Source organism: Poecile atricapillus, chromosome Z, assembly GCF_030490865.1.
Source record: "Poecile atricapillus isolate bPoeAtr1 chromosome Z, bPoeAtr1.hap1, whole genome shotgun sequence".
In the NCBI taxonomy this organism is placed as follows: Eukaryota; Metazoa; Chordata; class Aves; order Passeriformes; family Paridae; genus Poecile; species Poecile atricapillus.
Window position 1 is genome coordinate 30,501,754 of NC_081289.1, and position 8,028 is coordinate 30,509,781.

The 8,028-nt window shown below is 42.4% G+C and overlaps 3 non-coding genes across 3 annotated transcripts; 1 reads left to right on the plus strand and 2 right to left on the minus strand.

Moving 5' to 3' along the window:
* Nucleotides 1–1,993: 1,993 nt before the first annotated feature.
* Nucleotides 1,994–2,065, minus strand: TRNAW-CCA (transfer RNA tryptophan (anticodon CCA)). Its single transcript has one exon. It is a non-coding gene; the product is annotated as a tRNA-Trp (tRNA).
* A 441-nt stretch (nucleotides 2,066–2,506) lies between these two features.
* On the plus strand, nucleotides 2,507–2,578 carry TRNAD-GUC (transfer RNA aspartic acid (anticodon GUC)). The gene has a single exon. It is a non-coding gene; the product is annotated as a tRNA-Asp (tRNA).
* A 109-nt stretch (nucleotides 2,579–2,687) lies between these two features.
* On the minus strand, nucleotides 2,688–2,759 carry TRNAD-GUC (transfer RNA aspartic acid (anticodon GUC)). Its single transcript has one exon. It is a non-coding gene; the product is annotated as a tRNA-Asp (tRNA).
* Between the last annotated feature and the right edge of the window lie 5,269 nt (nucleotides 2,760–8,028).

Below are 8,028 nucleotides of genomic sequence, written 5' to 3' on the forward strand. Positions count from 1 at the left end.
AAGAGCAGCTGACAAAATCTTAAACTGAAGCACAAGTATTTGTGGTTGTTGCTGAAGGGGATGATCCTGCTGTCTATCCTGTCCCAGGCCATGTGCTCCTGGTGCTTTTCCTGCGTTGGATGTAGTAGTTGTGCCAGCAGATTCGCATGCTGAGCTGGCAGCTGCTGCAGTGCCATTGCAAGATGTGATCCAAGTAGAAGGAGGGAAATGCACAGGCAGGGATGGACAGAGCAGAGCGAGATGGACTGTTCTGTGACAATCTGCACATGTCAGGTATACTAGCATGAGCCATACCCTGAAAACTTTTACTCCTATAAGCAGATATGACCCAGAACTATTGTCTGGCAACAATCTGGAATGTTTAGAGCAGGGCACTTGCTTTGGCAGAGGTACAGGAATGCAAACAGATTGCTACTGCTTCTTACATCCAACTCTGGTGGGTGGTGAGGCTGAGAGATAAGATACTGTATGGGACCAGGGAAACATCTAGCAGATTATGCATCTCATACAAAATGCATCCATCTAACAGATTGTGCATTAAAAAAAACAAAACAACAACAAAACAGGACTAACCACATTAAATGGAATTCCCACCAGCGCAGCATGTGAGGCAATCATCCTTGTCCATTCAGACCTGGTAAAATCTGAGTCAGCTGAAATACTGTGACCAGTTCTCAATGCTTAAAAATGCAGCTTGTTTGGAAAGGCTCCAGAGGCAAGCGATAAAATAATCAGAGGCCCGGCAAACATAGTCTGTTATGCTGGAACATCTATAGAGAGGCATAACAAAATTCAAATATTTAAGAACTACCTATAAAAAGGAAGGGAATAAACTGTTTTCCAGTGCAATGAAAGGGCTGGATTTGAGGCAAAAGGGACATCAGGGTTGAACTACATATACTAATTTTGTAATTGTAAGAATAGCAAAGTACTGGAAGAGATCACTTAAGGAAGATGCAGAATTTCTGTATTTAAAAGGTTTTAAGGGTATATAGAACAAACAATAGCCTGTAAAAGCCAAAGTATTTGGCTTAATAACCCCCACATAATTTTTTGACTCTGCTGAATCGGATTTCTAAGACTTCTGTATTAATTTTCTTCTATGGTTTACAATACTAATAATCACTTCTTAAAAAGTGAGAATTGTATCTCTGGCATTCTCTCACAATTCAGACCCTTGGCAAACTATTGTTTTCCTCCCAATTAAATTTTATCAAGTGTCAAACTTTCCAGTCCATCTAAATCATTAAACTATTATTTCTAAAACTTGCTATCTCATGTCTAAATCAGAGCTAAGTCCTCTCTGTGCCTTTCTGCCATGGATACCTGTCAATCTCAGCATGTGGAAATAGCTGCTCTGAGAAAACTCTTCTGTTCCATGGCCTAACCCCATCACCTCGAAGGTTTCCCCACACAGGCACCCTGGTCCCCTCACTCTGCCTTTCAGGGTTTCATTCTTCTGCAGGGTTCTCAAGACAAGCATTCCTCTGAACTCTTGGCTCCATCAGACCACCTGCTGTCTCTGCCTTTACTTTTACTCCTTGTTATGTGAATTTTTGTACTGAGAACATGGTATCTACCATTTTTAGGGCCTCTGTCCCCTTTAAAATTTGCAGTTACTCTTTCTATACAACTTTCTGAAGTTTTCTCATAATTTCCACACAGTCGGTTGCCTTAATAAAATAAACCTTTGACGCATTCTTGCCTTTTGTGTTGAAGCGTGTAATCAGTCCTAGACACACAAAGACCATAAACAAAGACATGGCAATTTTATCCGACGGGATCTTTATGGTTACATTGCTGCAGCAGCAGTCCTAGGCCTTGACCCCCGCTGAGCCCTCTGTGTCGCGCTGCGCTGTCAGCCTCAAGCAAAAGAGGAGATCCTAAGTTTTAGGGGAAAATAAAAGAAAAACCTAAAGCAGTAACGTTCCTCGGTTTCCTGCTCGAGTAAGGCAGTAATAAGCGGACGGAAGAAAGGGAGAAAAAAACCTAATGACCCCGACGTGATTCGAACACGCAGCCTTCTGATCTGGAGTCAGACGCGCTACCGTTGCGCCACGAGGTCTTGCTGAGCGTCACTCCGCAGAGCGTTACAACTCGGCCGCCGCGGCCGCCGGCAGTGCAGTCCCTGTGCCCGGAGGGGCTGGGCTGGGCCGGCGCGGCCGAGGACCCTGCCCGTCCTCTACGGCAGCCGCCCCCCTGCTCAGGCCACTCTGCTCCGGCACCGTTCCGTTACCGCCCTCCCGCGCAAGCACGTTAACCCTCCCCACCCACACCCCCGCTAGTGGGCCGCAGACAGCAAGGGCCTTCCGCCACCCCTCCCTGGTGGTGCTGAGCTCGCCTCCCGCGCCGTTGCCGCCCTTAGCAGGCCCGTGGGTCCGTGCTCCCGCTGCCGGAAGCCGCCTCTGCTGTCCCTCCACCCGCAGCTTTTACAGAAGACTAGAACGGACGTGGCTGTGCGGATTTGCTCATAAAAGCACTCCCGCGGAGGCTTTCGCAAGGCAGATCCTCGTTAGTATAGTGGTGAGTATCCCCGCCTGTCACGCGGGAGACCGGGGTTCGATTCCCCGACGGGGAGGCCGCCGTGGTTGCTTTTCCTGCCGGCGGGCGGCGCCTTTTGCCGGCGGCATCAACGGCTAGCGCGGGGCGCGGCAAATAAAACAAAAAAAGCGCTCGTGAGCGCAGCTCTCCCCGTCGGGGAATCGAACCCCGGTCTCCCGCGTGACAGGCGGGGATACTCACCACTATACTAACGAGGAGCCGCGAGCGCTGCCCTCCCCGCGGGGGCCGCTCCCGCTCCCCCCGGCCGGAGCTGGAGGCGGGAGCGCAGCGGACACACGGGCCCGGACACACGGGCAGGGACAGCTCCGGACACACGGGCACACCCGACACACAGACAGGCTCCGCGGACCTGCGGGCACGGGTCTCTGGAAATTGCCGCGGGAGGGAACTGCCCGGCTGAAGGCGGGGGGAGCAGAGCTGCACCGGCAGCTCGGGTGTCTTTGCGTTTGTGGTTCTGCATCTTGTTCACATAGAGCATCTTTTTACGGGAACCTGAGAAGTGCTGGAGTCAGCAGTCCTTGAGGTTAAGGAACCGGAGCACCTGCTCCTCACCTACCTAAAAAAGGAAACATGGAAATGGAAACCAGCTACTTTGGGATTTGAGAGTAAAAGGCAGAAGGACATGGGCTGACCATCTGGCTTGATGCTGACCCGGTCAGCAGAAACATGGTTGTAAGTTTGTATCACAGTGACATTAGACAAGAGACTATATTTAATTTGCTGACTTCTGAGCTGAAGAATTAACACCATATAATAAACAAGCAATTGGAGCAAATGGTGTTCTCTTTTGATGGCCTCCACTACTGCTAATATTTGTTTGCATAAATGAGCCCCAGCTCAGTTTTTTCAGATAATCATAGCTAAAGAGCAAACAACATCCTATATGTAGACTTCTAAATATAAGTGACCTGTAAACAATTCATATCTGAGAATCGGTCTACTCATTTAAACATTTGAATATGTCTCTCGGTGGATGCAACACATTCAAATTTTGTCCTGAAAAGCGAAAAATAACAACCACAGTCTCACAACAATTTCAAGACTTTAGATGTAGTATAATGAGACATATTGTAGGGCTGTGATCTGGTGATAGGCTTTAAACCTCCCAGAGCAGGATCAAAACCGGTGTTGCCAGGCTGGTCTACACTTGCTGTGCATGTTCGAATTTTGTTCAAAAGATGTTAATGGTTTGCTTGAAGCTGGGAGACTTTCTGGTGGATCAAACGTTGCTTGTTTGCATTTTATGGGGCCACACACAGTTTAGATCTTTTTGCCTGCAATTTCTCAGTTCTTTCTGTTCATTAACCCTTGTGGTCAGGGAGCTGAGCTTCAGACATCTTTATGTACCCCAAACAAGATGACTTGTCCAAAAATACCTAAGAAGGGGAGCAAGAAGAGACATGGAGGTGTGAGTCAGCTCAGCAAAGAGGCTGTTTTGAAGTGGATACGCTATTATGAGGCTGCAATGATTTGCAGTTACAGAGCATATGCATTCCTTGTTGATTTGTCACACAGCCTTGCAAATGCAAAGCAGAACAGGTACTGGGAACCACTATCAATGCTCCAAGATCTTGGAGGCTCCATCTTCTCCTCAGGATCTACATGCAGCTATTTCATGTGTCCAGTTCTTGCAATCTTCTTGCATGATTTCCTCATCATTGCATCAGCTCTGTGTTTAGCTTGTCCCTAGAGGCTGATAAAAGCTGACCGGTGAAAGTCACCTGTAAGAGTGACCATTACAATTACAAATCAATTTACATCTCTTAAGGGAAGGAGTGATCAGGCATCCAGCGTGAAATTAATAGCTGAAGAGCTGAAAAAATTCTGGGTAAAGAGGACCATGACATTGTAGGTCAGTGCCTGGGGGATTAGTGGGAGGAGGGATTTAAGGGGCTTTCCCCTATTAGCCTGGCACAGGTTATTCAGTACTAAACGCAGCCACACAGCTGGGCAGCTTCCCCTCCATGTTGTCATGTGAACTGTCTAATAAACAGAGCCTTTTAAAAACTTGTTGGAGAAATCTCAGGGCTTGAATATTTATGTCCTAAGAATTTTGAAATTAAATAGACAAGAAATGCCCTTGCTGAATTGTATTTTCTGGTTAGCTAAAAATTTTAACAGTTGAATCTGGCCTTTTTTATTCCTATAGCATGGTTTACATCCAGTGGATGCTTTTCCTTACTTAGGGGTATACTCCAATGATTGCAGTAATCCATATGCACAGGGAAACCTTGAGAAATCCCAAGTGGTCTTCATAATTAATAAAAATCACTAAGGCATAATTCGAATTTCAGAAGTTGATTTTTATCTTTACCACGTATTGTACTATTACTCCTACTTCTGACTTCTCCACTCAGAACTTTTTTGTCTACTTTTTCACTAGTCTTCCTCTCCTCTCTTCCTTTGTTTTTGTTCGACTCTATTTCCTCAGGAAAAAAACAGGATTTTTACCTGTTTACCTTTTTAAAGCTGATTTATCTAAGTCATGGCAGTGCAAAAGAGTGACCTGAAGGCTTGAAGAAGCTCCTGGTCCTGTTCAGCCTGTCAGTGCTGGAATTGGCTTCTTTGGCTACTGACACAATTTTTGGTGGGTGAATGAGCAGTAGAAGGGAAGTGGTTAGGCTTTTAGATTTAGCAGATAGAAGAAAGAAGATGATATAAAATAAAATATTAAGAAGCCATTAGAGAAATTAATTGCCATTCCCGAAGTTACTAATGGCAGAGAAAACCATAGGTGGCTCAGGATGTGATTGTTGGTTAACTATCTTGCTCAATTGTGAAAAGCCTGACACTTAAAAAAAGGTGCAGAAATCGATCACAGCACACTTTACATTTGAAACAAGTGGTGAATATTTAAATTGAATAGCCGAAACAGAAAATGAGGGACTGTTGAGAATTATGTGCTTAGAGCACAGCTACTTGAAATCAGATCTTTACTATGTATTTGCAATATATTGCCTGACAATGACCAAAATACTCTTAATTCTAGTCAAATTAAAGAAAAAATGTTTAAAGAAAAGATATCAGATGCTTTGCTAGGTAGATGCACAGGACATTTTACAACTTTGTCACAGCTGATGTGGGGGAGATGGTGATCTGCAACCAGTGGTTTGGAGATGCCTGTTTCAAGAGATGAGAAAAAAGCTGAGGAATTGGCGTGGGGAAAAATATGAAGGGAGACATTGTCAAGGTGATAATAAATGATTAAAATAAGGAGTCATTAAAGTGCAGTGTAATGCAAAATAATGAACTTCCCAAGGAAAAAATATAAGCATGGTTGTTTTTAATTTATGTTATTGATCTCCATTATGAGTTATATTGAATGTGAAGAATTTTGCTTCAAAAGGCACAAACACGATGCTTCTGAAGATCAGTCTTTATTTCCAGACTGCTATTTTGCAGGATAATGATCTTACCCTAATTGCCTTTGGGTTCGATTTTTTATTTTTTGGTTTTTTTTTTTTTTTAAACTGAGACTTTCACATTTTCAATCGCACGGGCTCCCTCTGGTGGAATTCTGAAGTGCTCTACTTTATAGTCTAGTAAAATTATTGACTTAGACTTCGTTTGATAGATGATACATGAGGTTACTGTTTTATATAATTGTTACACTAAAAATAAAGAAAAAAAAAGAATCATGTCTCATAAATCCAATTCAGCTTACACAAAATGAGCTCATAGAATGAAATTTTAGCAATCTGGGTCAAAATGGCTGGAGAAAACATTTTTCATTTCCCCTCCCTCACATTCTCTCAACTGAAATCACGGACAGTGTTTTGCTAGAATGTGTTTGGAAAGGAAAGGAGTTACAAAAACGTCATAAATATGGGAATGGCCTGTTTAACTTGGCAATCTCTTACAGAAAGTTTTCATAGGAGAATTTCCGTTTTGAAATTGAGTCACTTGGCAGCGGTTGCCACTTGCATCCTGAGAGTTCTCACCAGAGCTGAACCAGACACTGCACTCCATTCGTCCATTTGTTATTAATAATGCATATAGAAAAGAGAAAAGGAAGAATAAAGAGCAGCAGGAAATGGGGAAACTATCAGACTATTTCCCCTGTTTATGCATGTGGGAAGGACTTAGATTTTTGAGGACTTTGCAGAAAACTGAAACTAAGCCATTCACCTAGAGTTAGGTAACTGTATGGTCGCCCTTTCTCAGTGTAGCAAGACTGACTGAGAGGAAAAAAAATGTTTAAACTTGCATCATCTCTCCATCCCAGTCCCATCTCTGCAGTGTAAGTCCTCATTACTGCACATGGTAGGTTTCCCAAATGAATGTATGCTCCTGCCTCTTCTTTAATAGTTACCAAGGACTCAAAAACTCTTGCCTAGAGCCAGAGAAAGGTGAGAGAAAGTCAATTTGACTCTGCTGTATAAACACTTCCAGGCTGACACACTGATATACTTGTAATTATAGCACTTTAGGAACTTTGAAAAAAAGAGGATGTGAAAAAGTCAAATTTTTCTGTAGATTGACTATGTAGGCTCCTCTGTTCACATGGATGAGAGGGCTACAATCTTTCCTGATATAGTTTAAGAAAGGTAAAAAGGGAAATACTAAAGGTATCTTTAGAACCATTGTTCTCTAAGTGGCATGAAGACTGAGCTATTTGAAAGGACTTCAGTGCTAAATACCAATAATATTTTATACTTTTGACAAAATTCTGCTAAAGATATCAAATTTTTGCTCAGTCTGACATGGGAAAAATCCTGACCCTTCATACTTCTCTGTTTAAGTAAAAGAATTTAAACAAACTTATTAGATAACTTTTTTTTTTTTTAAATGAACTTATTGGTCCGCTGAAACTTCAGCTTTTCAGAATTATTTCAGAAAAGTTATTTCAGATTTTCACAAGAACTCCACAACCAACAGTATTATGGTAAGAGCTGTAAGAGCTGTGACTATTGTACAAAATTCTGCACACCTCAAAGTTCTTGGAACATTTCCTTAACCTCTAAGACACACAACATCAGATAAGTAATATATTGCACATGTTAACATGTTACTCAAACATTTGATATGGACTTTAGTAATGTTAAGTCTTGTTTCTTCTTATGCAGAAATCCTATATTGTTCAGCAAATTCTTTACCTGATGTTTCCACAGTGAATGTTTGTTTTACATCTACAAACCTCACTAGTTTTGAACAATGCCTTTTTATATTTAAAATCAACTGAATCAGTCATAAGTTATCAATTTTTAAATAAATCTAGTTTCTGCACCAAGAGAGTATATAAAAAAATTCAGCTGTGTTTAAAAGGCAAAAGTTATTTCAACTGTGCATTAAGAATTGAAAGTCATTTGTACCATTCATTACATATGACTAAAAGCTGAGTTTGGCTGTTTTCAGCTAGGCACTGTCAAGAGCAGTAAGAATCAGAAAACCTGATACATAGTGCAATCCCAGGTTAGGTGCATGCCAAACAGACCTGTACAGTGCAAGAAAAGAGAAGAATGAAAA